Source organism: Portunus trituberculatus, chromosome 37, assembly GCF_017591435.1.
Source record: "Portunus trituberculatus isolate SZX2019 chromosome 37, ASM1759143v1, whole genome shotgun sequence".
Classification (NCBI taxonomy): Eukaryota; Metazoa; Arthropoda; class Malacostraca; order Decapoda; family Portunidae; genus Portunus; species Portunus trituberculatus.
In genome coordinates, this window is record NC_059291.1 from 18,617,960 (window position 1) to 18,634,207 (window position 16,248).

A 16,248-nucleotide genomic window follows, 5' to 3' on the forward strand; every position below is an offset into this window, starting at 1 on the left:
AGGATAACTTGTTTGTGGTAAATGAAATGATTGAGAAAAAAAGAAAGGAGGGAGGCAAATTGTATTTAGGTTTTTTGGATATAGAAAAAGCTTATGATAGGGTGGATAGAGAAATGTTAGTCAGAGTCTTAGGAAAGATTGGGTTGAGTGAAAAAATAATCAACATAGTGCATAGCATGTATGTTGACACCAAAGCTAAATACAGACTAGGAGATATAGAGACAGACTGGGTGAAGAGTGAGAGGAGTTAGGCAAGGATGTATTCTGTCACCAACCCTTTTCAGTTTGTATACAGAGGAGTTAGCAGCCAGATTGAGAAGAATGAATGCAGGAGTAAGAGTGGGAAATGAGAAGATAGGTGTGCTCCTTTATGCAGATGATGTGGTGGTCATGAGTGAGTCAGCAGTTGAGTTGCAGAGAATGCTAGATGTTGTGGATGGATATGGGAGAGACTTTGGAGTTAGGTTTAGTAGTGAGAAAAGTAAGGTGATGATAGTGAATAGGTCTGAGGATGAAAGCAATGCAGTATGGAAAATTGGAGAGAATGAGATGAATCAGGCACGAGAATATAAGTACTTGGGGATGTGGGTGAGTCCAAGTGGGTGTGAAAAGACAAAGAATGAAAAGTTAGGTTTAGTGAATCAGTGGGTAGGACGATTGGGGAGTGCAGCAAGAATGAGAGCAAGCAAATATGATGTGCTGAGAGAGGTGTGGAAGAGTGTGGCGGTGCCCAGCATAATGTATGGTATGGATGTGATTGCATGGAATGAAAGTGAAATTGACAAGCTAGAAGTGGGACAAAATAGAATAGGTAGAATGGCACTGAATGCTCCAAGGTACACAGCAGTAGAAGCTTTGAGAGGGGATATGGGATGGAGCACCTTTAGGGAAAGACTAGTTAAAGCCACACTTAGATACAAGGTCAGGCTGGAAAGAATGGATGAGGAAAGAATAGTGAGGAAGGTGTACCTGTGGAATGAAAGTGGGAGTCAGTGGAGGAAGAGGTGCATGAGAATGACAGAGAGGAGTGGTTTACAAGTGGTATGGGGATGAGAATGGCTGGGAGGAATCAAAGTGAGCGTGAATGGATCGTGACAAGAGGAGGCAGGGTAGGAACTGAATGGGATGCAAGGAAATGGAAGAGTGAGATAGACAGAGAGGTGAAGTGGGTGGGACTGAATATATGGAAGAATGGGATGGAACGAAAGAGTACCCTGGAATGGTACAAGGAAAAGGAAGCCCTGATGTATGAAAGGTGGTATGATGGCAGCCTGGGTGGTGACCTTCTCTTCCGAGCTAGGGCACAGTGTATGGATGTGAATGCAAGGAACTACAGGTGGTCTGAGTCCCGCAGCAAGGTGTGCCAGATGTGTGACATGGGGGAGGACGAGACGGTGGAGCATGTCATGCTGGAGTGTGAGAAGTATGAGAGAGACAGGCATGAGATGATGCAAGTGATCTTGAGTGAATTAGGGCATAATAGGAATGAAAGAGTGGAGAAGACAGGAAGGGAATGGATGGTGTTGCTGCTGGGACTGTGTAGAGACGAGTGAAAGGATGATGGAGGCTGTGAGAGACGAGTGAAAGGATGATGGAGGCTGTGAAGGAGTATCTGGAAAGAATGTGGCGAGCGAGGTGTAGGGATCATTAACGAAGAGAAATGCTACTTTTTTTTTTTTTTTTTCTGTTTTGTCCTCTACAGGAGCAGCCGATCCAAAGGCCTGGCTCTGGAGCGATCCTGAGCCACCTGTAGCATCAAGATCAAGATCAAGTTGGTTCGCGCCAAACAGAAATGAGCTGCTTTATTATTATTAAGCCGTTCCGTTTTCTGGGCATTGCTAGAATCTAATTCATCAGATTTTAGGTAAGTGTACTATTTGCCTATTATAAGAAAATTCTGTGGAGAGTCACAATCTCTTACATTATGGGCATAGATATATCTTTGAATCCCTTACAACAGATGAGATAAGTAGGCAGTGATGATTTCGGCCGATTAGCTTCAACAATTCACCTACAGGAATTGTTGTTGTGTCCTCCGTTATACCTTTTCTTTGATATAGTAGTATGAAGTGGGACATTTTTATTGAAGTAAGGCCAAGTCTAGTATGACGTCAGATTAAATTTGTCCCTCATCTTTTGTCCTGGAATTTGTTTCTGTTTCATTAAAAGTTTATACACTGCAGACCGATAATATCTCAAACACCGAGGAAGGCGGTTCATGTTTATTATCTGACTATATCAGTGGTGTGTGACATGACTACATGTGTTAGTATACTGACCACGTCTGTTATTTATTTATTTATTATTTGTTTATTTTTATTTTATTTTATATATATATATATATATATATATATATATATATATATATATATATATATATATATATATATTTTTTTTTTTTTTTTTTTTTTGGCGTTTGTTTATTATTGACTCATGACGCTTTTGAAAATTAACACATCGCATCAGAAATAAAATCAGGTTTGATTTAAGTTAAGGTATTACTAGATTTTCTGCTAGTTACAGCCACGTAAAGAAGTAGACTTCTTTCTAAGACACTTTTCACCTATAGGTACACTTTGTCTCGCAAATTTCTCATTTAGTATAAATGCTAAAGAAATAAGGGTAAATTTGTAGTTTCAATCAATATACCCTATCTTTTATTTCTTTTTCCTTATATCTAACAAGCTTGGGGACCTGGGAAAGCAGGGTTTTAACCTAATCTAACCCCATTTTCTGATATGGTAAAATGGGATTAGAAATGCTCGAAGAAGTGTGATGTAGACCGTGATAATGTGTATACTTAAGTATGATACGAGTATATTGGTTGAAATTGCAATAATTCTGAAATAAGTTTTGCGTAGAATATGAAAATTCCCACATTGAAGTTAGGTTAGCTAGGGTTTTTGGGTGGGTTTGGGTGGGGAAAGCTAAAACAGACTCTTATTGAGTGTTCTATAACTGAAGGTCTCGGATTGATTTTGCCTTGATGTGTCATTTAACTTACTACCAGCATGGTGGTCTCTCAATGGACGTCCGTGAGATGTGATTTATAGACACCAAAACACCCACAATGCCCTACTAATGTAAACAATCAAATGAAGAAGAGGAGGAATACTGCTCATAGGACTCAGTTTCTGACATGATTGTGAGTTTTGCAAAGCATCACTATAAGCCAATAAAAGGCTTGCGCTGGAAAAAAATATTCATAAATGTGAAGTAAAGTGAATATAATATCATAGTTGTCTTATGTGCTACTGAGAAGGACCAATTCTAGACATTAACCTTAGTTAGAATGTGTCAAGAGTTGTGTATTCATAGAACATGAAAATGTCTGCATTTAAAATAAATTTCTGAATCTATGGATTTTTTTCAACAGTGTTCATTTTGTGTTCTAGGCATCAAAATACAATAATTAATGCATTCTTAATTGTGTAATGTGAGACTGATGCCTTTCTAGATAATTATCTTGCTTAGATTAAATTTTTTTAGTTTAGTTGGTCAGGGATACCAAAATAGACAAAACTTTGCATTTCCTAAAAAAAATATTCTAATGAGACAAACAGCTATATTTTGCAAATGAAGGACCTCTTGTAATTTTCTACCAAAACAAAATTACGCTAAGTTATAATAGATTAAGTTTGTTTAAGTTTAGTTGATTGGGAAATACCAAATAGGAAAAAAAAATTTCATTCATTAAAAATCTAAGGAAACAAACATCAATGTTTGGCAAAGGAAGGACATATTTTTATCCTTTTTGGGAATGTGGTTAAGGTAATAACATTAGCTAATAGTCTCTAGAATATTAGGAATATGAGTTCTATTTGCAGATTTTTATAATTGAAGGTATATGTGTGTCTTTGTACCATAACATTAGAATAACTACTAAAATCCCTGGATGTCTTTGTTATTTGGAGTTGTTTCAAATCTCAGGTTCGAGAAAGTGTCTCAAGTGTCAGTTGGCGAACAATTTTTGTGAAGAATTAGATGTTTGGCGGTGCACAAAAACTTTCGAGGTTGGATGCACAAGGAAGGTGGCAGTAGTCCGGTTACAGCATAAGCCAATTTAGGTTAGAAAAGGCATTCTTCTTCCTCTCACCTTTGTTCTGTCCAAGTTTAACATCTCTCAATTATTCATACCTTTTTCTCAATCATTCATACCTTTTCATACCTTTCTGAGGTTAACTCTAGAACTCCCTACTGTACCTGTTTCTGTAAGGATTTGCAGACTTGCTATGACTTGACTTCATTTAAGAGGGAGGTTTCAAGACATATATCCCTTCATTTTGGCTAACTTTTTCGGACCTGCAAGGGGACTGACAATTATGTGGGCCTTTGTTTTTTTCAGTTTATGGTGTCCTTGGCCAGTTTTCCCCTCTTGCATTAGAAAAATTAGATTAGTATCACTGAGGGATTCAAGATAGGTTAATATAAGCAAGATCCAAAGGGGCACAGTTCCCATGTTAGGCTAGGTTAGATTAGTATTAGTTGTTTAAACTGCATCCTCTGGCTAGGATTTCTGGATTTGGGAGACAAAATTTGCTGACAAGTTATAAATTATATATATACTTGTCTAGTGAGTTTTCTCTAGATATTTAAGGAAAATTCCTAGTTTTTATGATTATTAGTAGAGTTGGGCAGGATTTGCTATCTTGAGTAATTATGAATCTGATTTCTTGTCCTAGTGGATTTGAACCCTGTGTACTTGTAGCAGCTCTGAGTTACTGAGTAAGCTGGGTCATACTATATAGTATAATCAAAGTTTTTACCTTTTTCATTGTCAAAATCAATAGATTTTAGACTTGAAGTATGCCATATTTAGGATACTGATAGCAGTATTACAAGATAATCACAAAAAAATATTTGTTTTAACTAGTTTTCCCAAAATTATCCATACAGGATATTTAAAAGTAGATACAGAATGTCTACAGTATCCTAATAAAAATTCTATGGCTCTGTATGCTCCTGGGATTTAATACAACAATTTACCTCATATCAGCAGGGGACATGTAGCAGCGGTGATATCTGGTGGATTAGTTCTGAAAATTCCCCATTAGTTAATTTTCGCACAGTATTATTTTCTTCGATTATAAATTGCCTGAAAAAATGTCAGTGTTTTGTTGCTTTTTATAATTGCGCTGAATTGCATGTATTCCAAACATCAGTGTTATATGTGAATAATCTCATATCAAGTGCTTTCATAGTATAAAGTTTAGATAATTAGACTTGCTGGACTTGGACCTTGACAATAGGTTCACTCAGCACCAGATCAGATTCTAAAAGAAAACCAATCATCAACATGATCTGGTTGTAATGTTAGAAATTATATCATGAGTTTTAATTGATAAATAAATGCCCAATTTTTTTTAGCTCGCGTGCTTCGTGCACTCGCATGGAATTAAACTGACCTTTTAATACTCTCAGCCCCTGCCCCTCTACAACCCTGTACATATACCTGATGGGGGACATACACCGGGGGACGTTTTATCTCGCCTACCCTATGGCGCCACTCAAGGCGGTCACGCCTTGCGAGTCTCCATGCAGTCTCCCTTCTCATGCCAAGTAACTCCCAGCAAGACTTGCCACAGCCATGAGTTCTGTGGACATCCCATCGGCCTCTTCCATGCTGGGTTATCCCTTTCAGAGACAACCTGATATGCAGGGCCCGTATTTATAAAACTTTTGTTAGCGAGACATAAGTCATGACATAAGCGATCGTAGCTATGATGTGACATAGGTGGCAAAGTTATGGCGTGGAACCCCTCATCATTAGCTCGACTTAGCGCAGGGATGCCAACTGCAACATAGTGGTGAAACTTATGGACTGAAACTAATCCAGTTACGATGATTTGAACAAAAAAGTATGTCTGAGGCATTTTTGTATTAAAAAGATTAACAATATATGAAATTTAGGTATACAAGCAACCCCTGCTCAATGAAGGGGTTATGTTCCTAAAAAACACTTCGTTAAGCGAAACGTTTAACCGATTATAACAAGTTTAACCCCTGATTTGAACTTCCATTAAGAGTAAGCAAAGCGAGTGCATCACAGTACAGTAAAGGTTTAATGAAAGTAAAAATTATGAAGTTAAACATTTAGGTAGTTTAATTTATTATAATGTACACTAATGTATGTATGTACATAACTTTATAATGTAGATGATCTTAACTTTATGAAGGGAGGGAGAGTGAAACGGGAAAGACACTAACCGGCAACCTGTGGAATGTAAACAAAGTGCGCATCATGGTATCGCATACAAAACTTTTGTACCACATTTCCACAAGGCTCCATTTTATCCACTGTAGAGTCACAAGTTCAGGTGGTTCTTTTAGCTTTAAAGGAAGATACGGTCTCACCAGCCTTCTTAATAGAGTCTGCTGACTTGAAAATAGTAGACAGTAGATGGAGTCAAGATGGTGGCGAGCAATGTTATTAGTTTTCTGGCCTCTCGTGTCTGTGAATAATACCCAGCTTCACTTCAAGAGTAAGACACTTCCTAGTCTTCTTAGGAACATTAGGCCACATTGCAGGGCATTTTGGTGGTAAGTTGAACTAGGGAAGATGAGCTACTGGTGAAGCTGTTATATTTTGACTGGGGAGTGAGTGTTGCGCATGATCGTGATCTTGATCTTGATGCTACAGGTGACGCAGAATTTCTTCTGAGTCAGGCCTTTGTATCGGCAGCGCCTGTGTTGTCCACGAGAGGCTTGATCTTGATCTTTATTCTACAGGTGTCTCAGGACTTCTCCTGAGGCAGGCCTTAGTACCAGCAGCTCCTGGTGTATTCAGAAGCCTGTCAGCTTGCATGATACGGTGGGGCTTTCAAATTTGGAAAAAATTACCTGGATAACACTTTGTTAAAGCGAGTTTGGTGTTTGTTAAACGAGCAGATGGTAGTAAAATGAAACCTTCATTGTAGCGAAATTTTGTTGTGTGAACCTTCTTTAAACGGAGGTTGCCTGTATTTGAAGATGAACATAATTTATGATAGTGCCTCTGTCCACTGACTCCACTTCACCCGATGTAATCAAACAGCATATGACCCAAGCACGCGTAGTCGCATATACTGCTACTTTGTTTTGTTGTTGGTTGTTACTGACATGATGGATGTACCACACCCACCACAGATGAGGAAACGAAGTAGCAACTGTTGTGTCAGCAAGTAATTTGCATTGTTAACTTCAACCTAGCAACCTCAAGTGACCCAACTTATCCTAAACTAACAATGTCACTTAAGATACATTGATTTGAAGAATAATTTCCATTGACCTAACTTACCCTAAACTGACAATATCACTTAAGATACATTGATTTGAAAAATAATTTCCAATGACCTACCTTATCCTAAACTAACAATGTCACTTGAGATACATTGATTTGAAGAATAATTTCCAGTGTTGATACCCAAGTATGGAAGGTGTGTCTAGGGATAGAAATATTCACAATGATAAGGTGTAACAATCTATAATGGCACTTGTAATGTGCACTTGTAAAACTGGCTTTTCTTACACAAGCCTATTTAAGGTACTTAAGTAAAAGATATTTAGACAAGCACAATAAGGCAACAGTGTTAATAAATAAACTAAGCCTGCAAGGCATTATTTCCCCCCCCCCACCCTTTTTTTGGATAGGAAAGCCTACATTGCTATGCTTTATGAGAACCTGTAGTGAAGCATTGAATATTAGTGGCCACTATAATAATGGGTCTATTTGATGTAGGAGGTGGTCCACTTCCCAAGCCCCTTGATGACATGGACAAGAATTTGAGTGAGTAAATCATTCCATACACATATGGATCATCTTAGTTTTGAAAAGTATTAACCATTTCACCTTTGTATATCTATATCCTCCCACATCCTAGGTGACATTAAGAGAACACATCCTTTTTTTTCCACTCCATATCATTTGCCACACAGTACACCACTTCTTTCATAGGTACCCTTGTATACCTCACATTCACTCTCCCTCAAACAATCAGTAATGCCCACCTGCCTTCCTTTATAAACACCCTGCTTAGGCTTGGAGAAACACAGGCAACAAACTATCCATTTGTTGTATTTAATGCTTCCAGGTGTAAAGGACAACTTCTGCCAGCTTACACATAACTAACTTTAACCCTAAACTAACAGAGTATAACTTCAGTAACTTAACCTAATCAAATTGATTTGAAGAATTTCTGATGTTGATATTCAATTATGGAAGGTGTGTATATGGTTGGAAATGGCAGTTTACAAGAAATGCATCCACACATGAATGTGTCTTAATGACAAGTGCACTCAGTACCTGTCTGCAGTGCAATAACAGCACATTACCCTACTGCTGAAGATATCAATAAGAGTATACAAAATATCTTTAAAGCCGAAGTGTAGGGGCATTAACTATCTATCTATGTACAAACAAAGCCAACATCCTCCTCCAGGAGTAGGACAGCAAAAGTGAGGCAACCACACACACACCATATACACTTACACTGTGTATGAGGAGTATGGGGGCAGGAAGAGGGAAGGGTGCCTTGTCTTGGATACTTCCTTCTTGAGAGTATTGTTTACCTCTTATATAGATAGTAAGATAGATCTGCAATAAAAATGCTTATGATGGTTTAACTAACATTTGTTGTCATTGGTTATAACAATACTGATGGAAATTCTACCGCAGCACTTCCAATGTCTAACACAGATGAATCTCTTGCTGGTGCCAAGACATCCATCGTCTCAGTGGATGATGCAGCAATGGGTTGTAGAGGTTGAGCACTATCTCTGAAAGAAAGTTAATAAATAATATATAGTAGAGATGTACCGATACCAAAATTTTGGCCGATTCCGATACCGATACCACTTAATTGGGCCGATACCGATACTACTACCGATACTGATACCATCGATACCGATACTACTACTTATAGTGATTTCTGCACTGGACGCCAGGATGAGTTGGTGGACGGCGAGCGTTATCAGATGGGAGGCTTTGTTTTGGGGAATGCTGTAAGTCCTTCTGAAAATGTTTGTGAAATAGGAGCAATTCTAGAAGCTTTTTGAAGCCATTTGCAAAGGTAAATTACTCAGTACAGGCAACCCCCGCTTAACGAAGGGGTTACGTTCCTAAAAAACACTTTGTTAAGCGAAACTTCGTTAAGCAAACCGATTATAACAAGTTTAACCCCTGATTTGAACTTCCATTGAGAGTAAGCAAAATGAGAGTGCATCATAGTACAGTGAAAGGTTTAATGAAAGTAAAAATTATGAAGTTTAACATTTAGGCAGTTAAATTTAATTTAAGTCATTATAATGTACACTAATGTATGTATGTACGTAACTTTATAATGTTGATCTTAAATTTATGAAGGGAGGAAGAGTGAAACGGGAAAGACACTAACCGGCAACCTGTGGAATGTAAACAAAGGGCGCATCATTGTACTGCATACAAAACTTATGTACCACATTTCCACAAGGCTTTCCATTTTATCCATTGTAGAGTCACGAGTTCAGGTGGATCTTTTAGCTTGCAAGGAAGATACAGTCTCACTAGCCTTTTTAATAGTCTGCTGACTTGAAAATAGTAGAGACAGTATATGGAGTCAAGATGGTGGCCTGCAATGCTATAGTTTTCTCACCTCTCGTGTCTGTGAATAATATCCAGCTTCACTTCGAGAGTAAGAGACTTCCTGGTCTTCTTAGGAATGCTCGGCCACATTGCAGAGCATTTTGGTGGTAAGTTGAGCGAGTGAAGACGAGCTGCTGCTGATCTTGATCTTGATCTTGATTCTACAGGTGTCCCAGGATTTCTCCTGAGGCAGGCCTTAGTATTTGCGGCTCCTGGTGTATTCAAAAGCTTGTCGGCTTTGCGTGATACGGCGGGGCTTTCAAACTTGGAAAAAATTACCAAGATAAAACTTCGTTAAAGCGAGTTTGGTGTTCGTTAAACGAGCAGATGGTAGTAAAATGAAACCTTCGTTGTGGCGAAATTTCGTTAAATGGGGGTTGCCTGCAATTGGAATGAATATCTTCTCAGTCTTCTGATTCTTGTCAATTATTTTAAATTCTTACTTCTTACTCCTTTAGCGACCATTTGGTCTTGTGCATTTTCATTATTAATTTTATTGATGATATTTTGGCGATCAAAAATATTTTTAAAATTATTAAAATTGTAAAACAGACAAAATATTAGCAAAAGAAACTAATTTTGTTTTGTATGTTTCTCTTTAATTAAATGTGACATCCTGTGATATTAATTCATTAGACATTAGTAGACCAATTTGGAAAAATGAGCTTTCACCTAATCTTTTCAATTAAATAGAAAAAGTTTAGTTTATTCTAAATTTCTAGTGTATTGCTATGATCTTAAATAATTAATATGCAACAAGTTATACACAATGCACATGATTACAAAACAGAATCGTTACTTTCTTAGTTATGGAATTAAACTTGCATTAAAATTAATATACATATATAATTCGAGCTTCCACCTATTCCAGTATGATATCTTGGACAAGGCTAACACTAGCACTGTTAATTATAAATCAAATAAGAATATGTTGTTATTTACAATAATGCAAAATGCCTAACTATATATATATATATATATATATATATATATATATATATATATATATATATATATATATATATATATATATATATATATATATATATATATATATATACCAAATCATTTTGTTGGATTCTCAATATCTGAAGTTTGACATTCTTAGATTATAGTTCAAAAACATAAGCTTTTCACCTGTGTGAACTTTGTGTGGGTGGAGGAGCAGCGTCTGACTGAGACAGTGAGAATGCGTGGTGACTCATGACCGACCGTGTGACAGGATGCCGGAGTTCAGCCTATACGCATTTCATACACGTCCAATTTAGAGGTTGTGGCTTATTACCACAGAAAACAGTATTCTATGACATACGGTAATCACCACGGAAACTTAATACGCCGTATTATATTAATTTGGTATCGTCAATATCTTATATCGAACATATCACTAAGTAGTAAATTCCTTTTAGTTATCAGAAGTATCGGCATAAAATAAGCCGATACCGATACCCCAAAAATAGGCCGATACCGCCAATTCCGAAGGTTTCATTTTACTACCATCTGCTCGTTTAACGAACACCAAACTCGCTTTAACGAAGTTTTATCCAGGTAATTTTTTCCAAGTTTGAAAGCCCCGCCGTATCATGCAAGCCGACAAGCTTTTGAATACACCAGGAGCTGCAAATACTAAGGCCTGCCTCAGGAGAAATCCTGGGACACCTGTAGAATCAAGATCAAGATCAAGATCAAGCCTCTCGTGGACAACAGACGCATCACTCACTCCCATGACAGCGTCAGCAGCAGCTTGTCTTCACTCGCTCAACTTACCACCAAAATGCTCTGCAATGTGGCCGAGTGTTCCTAAGAAGACCAGGAAGTCTCTTACTCTCGAAGTGAAGCTGGATATTATTCACAGGCATGAGAGGTGAGAAAACTATAGCATTGCAGGCCACCATCTTGACTCCATATAGGCCTACTGTCTCTACTAGGGACATTATCAGCAAGATTGTGAAGCTTTTCTACTGAGAACTATGCCCATATTGCGCACAGTGCTGCTTCCAACTTTTGGGAGTGATGAGATGTCATACCTCTCCAGACCATTTTTTCATCAAACTCCATAAGTTCTCAATAAGGTTTAGGTCTGGAGAGTTGCCAGGCCAGTCTTCAAAGTACTTTACTTCATAATTTTTCAACCACTTTGTTACACATTTAGCAGTGTGGCAGGGGGCACTGTCCAGCATAAAAAAATCAGCCTCGCACTTATCAAATGAGTCAGGAAGGTAGTCACACAACAACTTTAGGTAATTCATTTTCTCATTTTTAGGCAGCACTACAAGGTACCCTACACCATAGTATGTGAAACATCCCCATACTATTAGCAAGTCAGGGTGCTTCACGGTAGGGGTGATGTACCGTGCCTGAAGAGGATCACTGCCAGGCCGGCGGTACACGTAACCAGGTCGATTTCTGGTCACAGTGAAGATACTTTCGTCACTCCGAAGTACCTTCCTTCACTGTTCAGTGCTTTCTTCTCCTCTTAAAATACTTAAAATGCTGCACACTGATGTCTTTGTGGAAGCAGCATTGCACTGTTCGAAGAGACACACTGCCTAATAACCTAGGGTTTTCTTGCTGAACTTGTTTAGCAAATTTATGAGGAGACTTGTCTATGCTTAATAACATTTAAAGTGAGTTGTGTAAGTTTCCTGGGTCTGCCACAGTGCTGACGTGGGGGTAGGTAGTGGTGCCCTGTCACCATCCCTGAAACGCTTCAACCAATGCTGTACTGAATGCACTATAACTCCAGTATTTTCAGAAATTTCCTTCACAGAATACCTTGCCTTAAACAGGGCAATTATAGCAGCAATCTTGTCATGTTCAATTTCATGTCCACTACCCATAACCAGCAACACAGAAGCCAAACCACAGCGAATTTATGTAAAATTAAATGGAAAGCATGGTGTTCCAGAAACGTAATTTTCCCCACATCAAATCTCAAACAGCACTGAGCATATAAACACTATATGCCCTGGTGGAACCAACTTTCGTCTCTCTGCCAGGCATACAGAAAAATATCTAGCTTGCTCATGATATTGTTGGCAAGGGACTTCCAATTTGTGCCATAAATAATGACATCAGCATTATCACGTCCAAACTTTTGATGGCTACTGTAGTGTGTAGCTGGCTCTCTCAGTGCCATTGACAGCATTAAAGTTGCCCAAGACAGTACGTGCATCACGACAGGGACACTGGTCCAGTACAGAGTTGAGTCTGGCATAGAACATCTCTTCAGTTTCACACATTTTGGTAGGAGTGTATACTGCAACAATAGACATGAAGCCTAGACTGTGCTTCAGCCTTAGTCACATTATACACTTATCAACCCGGGTAACTTCTACTACGGATGGCTGCAGTCTGCTGGAGAAGCCTATGGCTACCCATTGACATGGTGACCATTGCTCATGCCGGACCAATAGTAAGTAAAACCCTTGCTACTGGTCTCGCCACTTCCAGGCCTTCTTGTTTCAGAGTGTCCTGCCATATCCACCCACAACCTACTGAGCTCATCCGATAGATGAGGCAATCGTTGATCCTCTGAGAGGTTCAGAATGTTTCAGGAGCCCACACATAGAACCCACTGAAGGTTTACCACAGGAATGGTCCAACAGGCAGGTGCCATGTCTGCAACCCCACCAGCATTCCCAAAGTAAAAACTGGGCAAGAAAATCCTCCCATCCCTCTCAGGACACAGGGTTCTCGTAGGCTTTACAGGATTGGTGTGTAGCCTACTAACAAAGATCATAGTTTTTAAATGCAAAATATTGGGATCTAATAATCGTCTAAATGCAAGTGAGTCTTCAAATATCAGATGAAATCCTTCACTTTATATTCTGCTCATATATCTTTTTTTTTCATATCAGTGTCTGGCAAAAGTGGATGTGTCTTATAGCTCATGCATCTTATGAGCCATCAAATACAGTATATATATATACAGTAAAACCTCGCTTGACGAACGTCTCTAAAGATGAACAATTCGGGAGACGACCAAAAAATTTGTCAATATATCGACCCAGGGGATGAACGATATTTCAGGGGACGAACATGGTTAAATGGCTCGCCGGCAGGCGAGTCGTTTGTGTGATAGCCAACCCAGCTATCACACAATAACAAAACAAAACATAAGCACAAAAGAAAATAGAAACAGGAACATACGAAAAATATTACATAACATAATCTCCGTGCCACCACGATTTTCTCCTGTTTTTCCTGTGCATGGTGATGTTACCGGCGCGCTCTACTGTAGCTTCCTCGGCGTTATTCTCTCTGCTATAACGGGGCCCTACATAGCGGCACTGACTTGTGACGCTACACACCTGTTGTGTAGCTCTGGCACGCTGCGCACATCCAAAGTCCTCTTTCATGACTGTCTTCTCGGATCTTGTCTGTCTTCCTCCCCATCCTCCTCTCCTCCATTCCATTATGCCATCAACGTCCAGTCTCTCAAGTAAATAACCTTTTCTTTTTTACTCATTTTATTATCATTTTGATAGCATTTAGGTAAGTAAAACAATTTAGGCTTTTTATAATTATTTCGTTCATGTCATGCATACATTAAAGGTCTATTTTGAATGGGTGTTATGGAGAAAAGTATGATTTTTTTTGGTCTGGAACGGATTAATGGTATTTCAATACATTCTTATGGGAAAAATTGATTCAGGGGACGAACAAATCGGGTGACGAACAGGATTTAGGAACGAATTATGGTCGTGAGCTGAGGTTTTACTGTATATATATATATATATATATATATATATATATATATATATATATATATATATATATATATATATAAATACAGGCAACTTCCTCTTAATGAAGGGGTTATGTACCTAAAAAACACTTCATTAACCGAAACTTCGTTAAGCGAACCGATTATAACAAGTTTAGCCCCTGACTTAAACTTCCATTTAGAGTAAACAAAGCGAGAGTGCATCATAGTACAGTGAAAGGTTTAATGAAAGTAAAAATTATGAAGTTAAACATTTATGCAGTTTAATTTAAGTCATTATAATGTACACTAATGTATGTATGTATGTAACTTTATAATGTTGATGATCTTAAATTTATGAAGGGAGGGAGAGTGAAACGGGAAAGACACTAACTGGCAACCTGTGGAATGTAAACAAAGGGTGTATCATTGTATCACATACAAAACTTATGTACCACATTTCCACAAGGCTTTCCATTTTATCCATTGTAGAGTTACAAGTTCAGTTGTTCTTTTAGCTTGCAAGGAAGATATGGTCTCACCAGCCTTCTTAATAGAGTCTGTTGACTTGAAAATAGTAGAGACAGTAGATGGAATCTAGATGTTGGTGCTTTCAAACTTGGAAAAAATTACCTGGATAAGACTTCGTTAAAGCGAGTTTGGTGTTCGTTAAACGAGCAGATGGTAGTAAAATGAAACCTTCGTTGTAGCAAAATTTCGTTGTGTGAACCTTCGTTAAGTGGGGGTTGCCTGTATACAGAAATTCTTCGAGATACGAATGACCCAACATACAATTTTTTTTTTTATATATGACAAAAAATTTAACATAATTTACACCTTGAAATACGAAGATATTTTTAAGATACGAATAGCCATCGGTAGATGGTGCAGTGATCGATCAGCTACCCTTGTCCTCCCAAACATTCAGTTCACGTTCTATATTGTTGTTCATTCTTTGTGCATGTATGTGTTTGTGCTCCTCGTCAGTGTGTATTTTTTTCTTAAGTTTTGTGAACTTAAGATCGTGGGTCCCAAAAGTTAAAATAAGGAGGCTGAAAAGAAGAAACTTAAGAAGAGTCTCGCAGTGGATATGGAACACAAGATAATTGCAAAATATGAACATGATGTGCATATCTATGACTTGGCCCTGTGCGCTAACGTTTGTAGTAACTGTAAAATCAAACCATTGTTGATGTATCATTCTGAGAACCCCAGGACCTTTAAAACATATAAGGTGTTAAAAGAGAAGCTCCAATTCATGTGGCGTTCCAGTAGTAAGGCATGGGTAACTCGCCAATTCCTCCTCAGTATTACATATATGAAGTTCTGTCGCAGCGTTGGTAAGTACGAATGTATGTTTAACCCCAAAAACTCGGGGATGTTTGGCGAGAAACACACAAAATAGCCTGTATTCACATACTAATTACACTTGGAAATTCAATAAACGAGTGAGTACAAATGATCTTCTGCCCACAAGCAACTCTTCCTTTTTGCAATGCAGAAAACCAGAAGTCTCTAGATGCTATGGTTACCAAAATATTACATGGTGAATGAGGTGGTATCGTCATTGTTCATGGCCTTGCATCTGATCAGGTCCAGCGGCCTTGGCTAGAGCGATTGAAAATGGTCCCCTTGTATCCTCTCTCTCTCTCTCTCTCTCTCTCTCTCTCTCTCTCTCTCTCTCTCTCTCTCTCTCTCTCTCTCTCTCTCTCTCTCTCTCTCTCTCTCTCTCTCTCTCTCTCTCTCTCTCTCTCTCTCTCTCTCTCTCTCTCTCTCTCTCTCTCTCTCTCTCTCTCTCTCTCTCTCTCTCTCTCTCTCTCTCTCTCTCTCTCTCTCTCTCTCTCTCTCTCTCTCTTGTTTTGATACCATTCATTCAAAAGTTGTCTCCCTGCAACATGGCGAGAGACCTGAGGTGTAGAAGACGTGCGGGAGAGGTGGCGGA

At 38.6% G+C, this 16,248-nt stretch overlaps 1 protein-coding gene across 1 annotated transcript in view; it reads left to right on the top strand.

The window, feature by feature from the left end:
- Positions 1-1,760: 1,760 nt before the first annotated feature.
- The window catches only part of LOC123514045, a 193,084-nt gene continuing 178,596 nt past the window's right edge, over positions 1,761-16,248 (top strand). The window contains exon 1 of the mRNA XM_045271628.1: positions 1,761-1,864. The gene's annotated coding sequence lies outside the window, so the exon portion shown is untranslated. The remainder of the gene's footprint in view (positions 1,865-16,248) is intronic.